This window comes from Elephas maximus, chromosome 8 (genome assembly GCF_024166365.1).
Source record: "Elephas maximus indicus isolate mEleMax1 chromosome 8, mEleMax1 primary haplotype, whole genome shotgun sequence".
Lineage (NCBI taxonomy): Eukaryota > Metazoa > Chordata > Mammalia > Proboscidea > Elephantidae > Elephas > Elephas maximus.
The window spans coordinates 38,714,389-38,722,255 of NC_064826.1; the positions used below are offsets into that span (position 1 = coordinate 38,714,389).

Sequence of the window (7,867 nt, forward strand, 5' to 3'; positions counted from 1 at the left end):
GTTTGCCCTTAAGAGTGGAAGTAGTCATAAATTCTTTAAATATTGGGGACAGAGTTGTAGACTATAAAGTATATCTGAATATATAATCAAATGCTAGAAAAACCTGGTTAAACCCTCCCTTTGCTGTAATTGTTTGGTGAAACACAATTCCTTAAACTAATCTGGCTGTGTGCTTCAGTAAGAATGAAAACTCAAGTTGTTTGAATTAAGCTTTCACAGTCACTATGAGTCGTAATCAACACAACGGCAGTGGGTTTGGTTTTTTTGGCTTATTGCTGTCATTCCATGTATCTTGACATTTTCCAACTTGTAAAATGTTCTGGTCAATTTGGTAACTCCCAGAACTGTTTTGGGGATTTAATTATGGAGCCCTGGTGGTGCAGTGGTTAAGAGATCAGCTGCTAATGAAAAGGTAAAAAACCCAAACAAAACAAAAAGGTAGGCAGTTGAAATCCACCAGGTGCTTCTTGGAAACTCTGTGGGGCAGCTCTACTCTGTCCTACAGGGACGCTGTGAGTCGGAATCGACTCGACGGCAACGGGTTCAATAGAAGCTATTTTTTTTGAAGTAAATAATTTTAGGAAACTTGGTTTAAATTCTTATTAATGAAAATAAATACCTACTCTCTGTGATGGCGAGGCCCTTTATAGATGCACCTGGACATACAGAACTGGATTAATGTTTTTTAGGTGTGGTATGGTGACCAACATATGTAGAGAAATGGAAAAATATTCCTCATGTAAAATTTGCACATGATTAAGGACTAGAGATACTAGAATTACTTCATAAATTCATTTTTTAGACTTTTTTAAGCCGTAAAAATTGGTAGATTTTGTTGCCTTTTTTTTTTTTTTAATCATTACCATGTTCATGTTTTATTATATGGCCAAAAAAATAAATAGCCAGTACAACTTGAAGAGCTCACCGGCTTGAATTAACATGGATTTCTTTGAACCGGGCTATCTACACTTGATGCCAAACTTGATGTTTTACTTTCCAAATGACACCTACCTACCAATGGGAGTCAAGAAACAGCATCTGAACATATCTTCCTTAAAGTGCCATAGGAACATGTCACATTTATGTGAATAATAAGGATCAGTAGATTTCCACATGATGTGTTTAGAGATATGTACTGTTTGTATTAAAAAATAAACTAAAACAAACAAAAAAACCAAACCTGTTGCTGTCGAGTCGATTCCGAAACATAGCAACTCTATAGGACAGAGTAGAACTTACCCATGCCATCTTAGTGAGAGTGAAAATATGTCTCATTGTGGTTTTGATTTCCATCTATCTGAAGTTGAGCATCTTTTCTTGTGTTGGGTGGCCATTTTGAATGGTCCTTTTTGATGAAGTGTCTTTTCAGGTTCTTTGCCCATTTTATGATTGGTTTGCCTTTTTGTTAAGTCGTCAGAGTTTTATACAGTCATGTATCACTTAAGTACGTGATACGTTCTGTGAGATAGGATGTTATGTGATTTGGTCATGGTGCGAACACCATATTATATACTTAGCAAAGCTGTATGGGATACTGGCAGTGCAATCTCTTCGTATATAGGAAACATATGAGATACACGTGTTGCATGCAGGAAGCTCCTATCAGGATTTCTGAACTCTATTATAACGTTATGGGACCATGGATATGTATGCAGCTGGACATTGCCCGAAGAGACATTACGTGGTACATAACTGTATATATTTTGGGTTTTGATTCTTTTTTTTTAGGTGTCCTTAAAAAAAGTTTTATTTTTTCATCGTGTAAGAGCAGAGTTGAACAGTTGCAACAGAGACACTGTGGCCAGCAAAACCTAGAATATTTATTACCTTGTCCTTATGGAAAAAGTTTGCTGATCTCTGCTTTAAATTAAAGCTGAATGGAGTAATTTGCACAAACAAACTTGATATTAGCATAAAAAATATGGAAGGCATCACTAATTTGTGTGTCATCTTTGTGCAGAGGCCATGCTAATCTTCTCTGTATTACTCCAGTTTTAGTATATGTGCTGCCAAGGCCAGCACTGGTTATTAGATTCTTGTTGGACTTATGGTTTCCAGAGATATTCTCTCAGTTGATAGCTTATCTTTTTACTCTTATGGTAAAGTCTTTTGATAAACAAATTTTTAAATTTTTATGAGGCCTCATTTATTTATTTTGTCTTTTGATGTTTGTGCTTTTGTTTTTATATTAGGCAATTCATTGTTGAAAGCGAGGCTTCACAGCATTGCCCCTGCTTTTTCTTCTAAGAATTTTATGGTTTTAGTTTTCACATTTAGATTCTTAATCCATTTTGAATTTTTTTTTTTTTTTTTTTTTTTTTGTGTATGGTGTTAAGGCGTGGATCCTGTTTCATTTTTCTGCATGTGGAAATCCAATTTTCCCAGCACCGTTAGTTAAGGAGACACTTTTTTCCCTATTGAATGGACTTAGTACCTTGTCAAAAATCAGTTGACCATAGATGTATGGGTTTATTTCTGGACTCTCAATTCCATTCCTTTGGTCTATGTGCCTGTTGTCATATCAGTACCAGGTTATTTTGACTACTGTAGCTATATAGCTATATAACCAAACCCATACCCTCTGTTATTGAGTTGATTCTGACTCATAGTAACCCCATAGGGTTTCCAAGACTGTAAATCTGTGTGGAAGCAGACTGCCACATCTCTCTTCCATGGAGCTGCTGGTGGTTTTGAACCACTGACCTTTTGGTTGATAGTCAACCTCTTTAACCTCTGCACTACCAGGGCTCCTTATCATATGTTTTAAAATCAGGACGTATGAGTCTTGCTATTTTATTCTTCTCTTTCAACATTGCTTAAGCTATCCAGGGCCTATTGCTATTCCATATAAAATTGAGGGTTGGTTTTTTCTATTTCTGTAGAGAAGGCTGTTGAAATTTTGATTGGAATTGCATTGAATCTGTAGATTGCTTTGGGTAGTATTGACATCTTAACAATATTAAGTCTTCCAGTCCATGAACATGGCACATCTTTCCATTTATTTAAGTCTTCTTTATTATCTTTTAGGAATGGTTTGTAGTTTTCATTGTATAAGTCCCTCACATCCCTGAATAGATTTATTCCTAGGTATTTTATTTTCTTAGATGTGATTGTAAATGGAATTGTTTCTCTAATTTCCCTTTTAGATTTCTCTTTGCTGCTCAACTTTGGTTGTTGACCTTATACCCTGCGACTTTACTAAATTCCTCTATTAGCTCTAGAAGTTTTCTTGCGGACTCTTTGGGATTTTCTATATAAAAAAAATAATTCACAAACAGGTAATTTTACTTCTTTTCCAATCTGGATATATTTTATTTCTTTTTCTTGTCGTATTGCTCTGGCTAGGACTTCTAATATGGTATTGAATAGAAGCAGTGAGAGCAGGCACTCTTGCCTTGTTCCTGATTTTAAGGGGAAAGCTCTCAGCCTTCTTCGGTTAAGTATAATGTCGGCTATTAGCTTTTCACATATGCCCTGAATCATAATGAGAAATTTCCCTTCTATTCCAACCTTCTTTAGGATTTTTATTAAGAAATGGTGTTAGATTTTATCATATGCTTTTTCTGTATCCATAGAAATGATCGTGTGGTTCTTTTCCTTTGTTCTATTGATGTGGTGTATTATGTTGATTAGTTTTCCAATGTTCAACCATCCCTGCATTCCTGGAATAAACCCACTTGGGCATGGTGTATTACTCTTTTAATGTGCTGTTGGTTTCTGTTCACTAGCATTTTGTTGAGGATTTTTACATATGTATTCATAAGAGATATTGGCCTGTAGTTTTCTTTTCTTGTGGTGGCTTTGTCTGGCTTGGGTATCAGCATTATGTTCGCTTCATAGAATGAATTACGGAGTATTCTTTCCTTCTCTATCTTTTGAAAGAGTTCAAACAGTGTCAATTATTTTCTCAGTGTTTATTAGAATTTCCCAGTGAAGCCATCTAATCCAGGGCAACTTTTTTTTGTTGGCAGGTTTTTGATGACTGAGTCGATCTCTTCATTTGTTCTGAATTTGTTAAGATTTTCTATTTTCCCTGGAGTTGGTTTGAGTTGGCTGTGTGCTTCTAAGAATTTGTACATTTCATCTATGTTATCCAGTTCATTGCTGTACAGTTGTTTGTAATATTCTGTCATAATACTCTTTATTTATATCAGGTCAATTGTAATATTTCCTCTTTCACTTCTTTTTTGTTTTTTTGTATCTCTTCTACTTTTTTCTTTGTCAGTCTAGCTAAAGGCTTGTCAATGTTATTGCTCTTTTCGAAGAATCAACTTCTGGTTTTATTGATTCTCTCCGTTGTTTTTCTGTTTTTGATTTTATTTATTTCTGCTGTGACCTTTGTTATTTCCTTTCTTCTGGGTGTGCTCTTCTCTTTCTAATTCCTGGAGTTGTCACATTAGTCCGTTAATTTGAGATCTTTCTTCTTTTAGGTAGGTATTTATTGCTATAAGTTTCCCTCTGGTGCTGCCTTCACACAAGCTCTTCTGTTAACTTAGAGTATGGTGTCATGAGTGTGGATCTACCACTTATTATGAAAAAATATTTTAACTTCAAATTAGAGTTCTTCATTTCAACATTTATAGCAATGGCATGGTTGATGCTTTATGTTTTTTTTTAACAGTCTCACACGACCTATGGGAGATAGTGTTCCTATGATAGGTAGACTTTTAGGCACAGATATTAGGTAGGCTGAGCATATAAGAATATCATCACAGCCTTTTTTACTTCTTAAGAAAATGCAATGCATTTTAAAATGTCATTTGGAAATAGATACATAAACTTAAACATCTCTATATCTTATTTTCTGCAAATGATTAATTTCTCTATGTTCGTTACTCCCCTTATTAAGTTATATAAAATAATACAAAATTAATTACCCTAGATTATTTCAGTATAGTTTACTTTCTGTTAAATATTGAAAGACCAAGATTTTATTGTGTAAATCTCAATGCATGAGAGAAGTCAGAGAATAAATACTTGAGTAATATCTATCTGCTTTGAAGAGAAGACAGCTGAGATTATTTATATTGTAAATGCTATTTCACACCACAATGAGTTACCTTGCTGACTAATAAAAGATTCTGAAATGAAAATGACCCATTTTCACAAAACATAGCTGTAGGATTCATTTACTACCAAGCTGCCTTAGTTTATAGTACTCTTTCTGGGTTTGGTTTTTTTTTTTTTTCCTGAAATAAACAATGATATTCTACTAATACATCGGAAGTGGGCTTTAAGACCATCCAGAGCACTCTTGTGAAATTAATGACTTTTGCTTTTGGCCTCAATTTTATCTTGTGATTTTCCGAACTATCCTTAGGTTTCCTCTCTTTCTTTCTCAGACTTGATAATATGTATTACTGGTTGCTTTCCAGATTTTTTAGACGCTTGCACTTCAGAAAGAGTATATGTTTGCAACTCCCTTGAAAACTTTTAGACCTCTACAGATACGAAAACATAAATCTGAAGATTAATGTTCCATACTATGTCTTGTAGTTTAAGGACATCAGAGCCTTTTAAATATTAAAGCACCTAACAGCTTGATCAAGAAAATCAGCTTACAGCAGAACAGCGTAATGATGACAAAATGTTAATTAAATTTTTCCTTGTAAAAAATTTCATTTTCAGTCTGAGTGAGCCTATACAACAGTGTTATTAGCTAAGAGCAAGAGATCTGCTTAGCAGTTTTAACTGCTTATTATTGGTCCTTGACATTTAGTTCGTATGCATATTTATTCTGTTGCAAAACATTATATCACTTGAAAACATTAATAAACAAAAATCTTTCCTTTTAATTGTAAAACTTCCACATGGTAATTTCTTATGATATCATGAAGAAGTTTATAATTTTAATGGATTCATTCAAAAATTAAGTGACAACAATTTTGAACATGATAAACTCCTTATTTTCCTCCTCAAAATTTCAGAAACTGTAAAGTTATTCTGGTTTGTCAAATGTCTTTAAGAAACACCCGTTTACTAGATTGCATGACAAAATTGAATAGCTTTTTAATCCACTAGTGGTATTAATAAAAGAGATGTGCAACATGAATAAAATTTGAGGTTGCTTCTGGAGGTCCTGAGGGCTTTATTAATCGTTTATTTTTTGCTCAGTGGGCATTTTTAACTAATCATTTCATTTCTGAATGAGCAAAGTGCAACGTTGAAAAGAAAGGAAAAGGAGAATAAAGATCCTGCTTTAGAGGACCCCAGTGCTTATAATCCTGTTAAGTGTCTAGAGATACATTTTAAAGTATCAAAAAGTCAAATTCATAATCTCACGTAACTACGTTAAAGAATACTAAGGGATTTATTGGATCAGAATAAATTAAAAGAGACCTTCCGTATCCTCAAGTCCAAACATTTGATTTTAGGAATGAATAAGCTGAGGCAACCAAAGGGGAGGTGACTGATCTGGGTCTCACAGGCAGGCTTAGGTAGCACCAGGATCAGAAATTAAGTCACAGTGTTCTCTCTGTGTGTCATTATGGGGCCTGGCTCAGGCAGAAGAAGGCTTTTAGAAAAATATAAATCTTGACCTTAGAGGAAAGAGTGTTATAAAAACTGGTGTTTAAAGAGTGTTATAAAAACATCTGGAGACTTGGGTTCCTTCTGTCAGCTCTAAGGTTTTTCTAGTTCTAAAATTCCGTATTTCTTGATTCAAACTGGTAACAAAGAGGGAAAAATATGAGCAATAATAATAATGTTTTAAAAGAAACTTAGCATGTGCTAGGCTCTGTTTTAAACACTTTCTATTCATTAGTTCATGACATCCTCACAATAGCCTAATGAGGTAGGTATTATTATCATTCCCATTTTATAGATGAGGAAACTGAGGCACAAGAGAAGTTAAGTAACTTGCCTAAGATCAAAATGAAGTGTTTTGAGAGCATAGATAGGTAGATAGATAAATAGAGATAAATACACAGACGGACCAATTGATCCACCCAGTCTAGTCAATGTCAGGTGACTGTTTAGGAGGGGAGGTACTGTGTTGAGTAATAGAATTAAGAAGGGGAATGGCAAATGTAAATTTTTTTCAAAAAAAAAAAAAAAAACAACTACTACAACAAAAACTCTAGTAATTCCTTATGTTATCTAACATAATGATGCCTAACATTTCTGTAGCTTCCTAATTGATAGGGAGAATAACCAAGAATTTGAAAGAGCATCCAGCTGTAGTCCGTGTCCATAATTCTCAAAGATATCATTGCTATCATATGTTAGCATGTATATGACTGTGGCAGGTCAAGATCATGGCTGCATGATCCTATGTGTGTTTAATCATTTTTCAGGATTCTGTCATCTTTCATATTTGCAGCAGCAGTCAATGTCTACTGCTGTATTCTAACCAACCAACCCATCTCTGAAAACTTCTATAGTTAACTACTAACTCATGTTGCTCCATCTTTTGTTTTAGACTCTGTGTTATCTCCTATGTCTTGTTTGCTCTAGAAAATTTTATTTAGCTTTTTTACTTTAGTTTATAAAAGACTAGTTTAGGAAGATGGAAACAGGGTGAGCTGAGTATACCTTATTTGTTCCCGTTTTTCTCTTTGCATTTTAAACACATACTAGTGATAGTGGTCAGAGTGTTGCAGAAGATACAGAATGTGGAATAGAGTAGTTCTAAGTAAAACTACCCATTTTTGTAGGCTTGGAGAAGCTAATACCTTTTTGAAGCAGGGCTTTATTTGATCCTCTTTCAAAGGAATATTGGATTCCTTAATGGCTTCTGGATTCTATTAACATTCTGTTATTGACTTGACAAAAAAAAAAATGGTTAAAAAAATACGGTATCACTACAGCTTCTGTAATGCAAGCACAGTTCAGTTAGATGGGAGTTTTCTTCTACATAGTTCAATAT

The 7,867-nt window shown here is 34.3% G+C and overlaps 1 non-coding gene across 1 annotated transcript; it reads right to left on the minus strand.

The window, feature by feature from the left end:
• Nucleotides 1-1,915: 1,915 nt before the first annotated feature.
• LOC126082309 (U6 spliceosomal RNA) lies at nt 1,916-2,022 on the minus strand. The gene has a single exon (XR_007518546.1). It is a non-coding gene; the product is annotated as a U6 spliceosomal RNA (small nuclear RNA).
• Between the last annotated feature and the right edge of the window lie 5,845 nt (nt 2,023-7,867).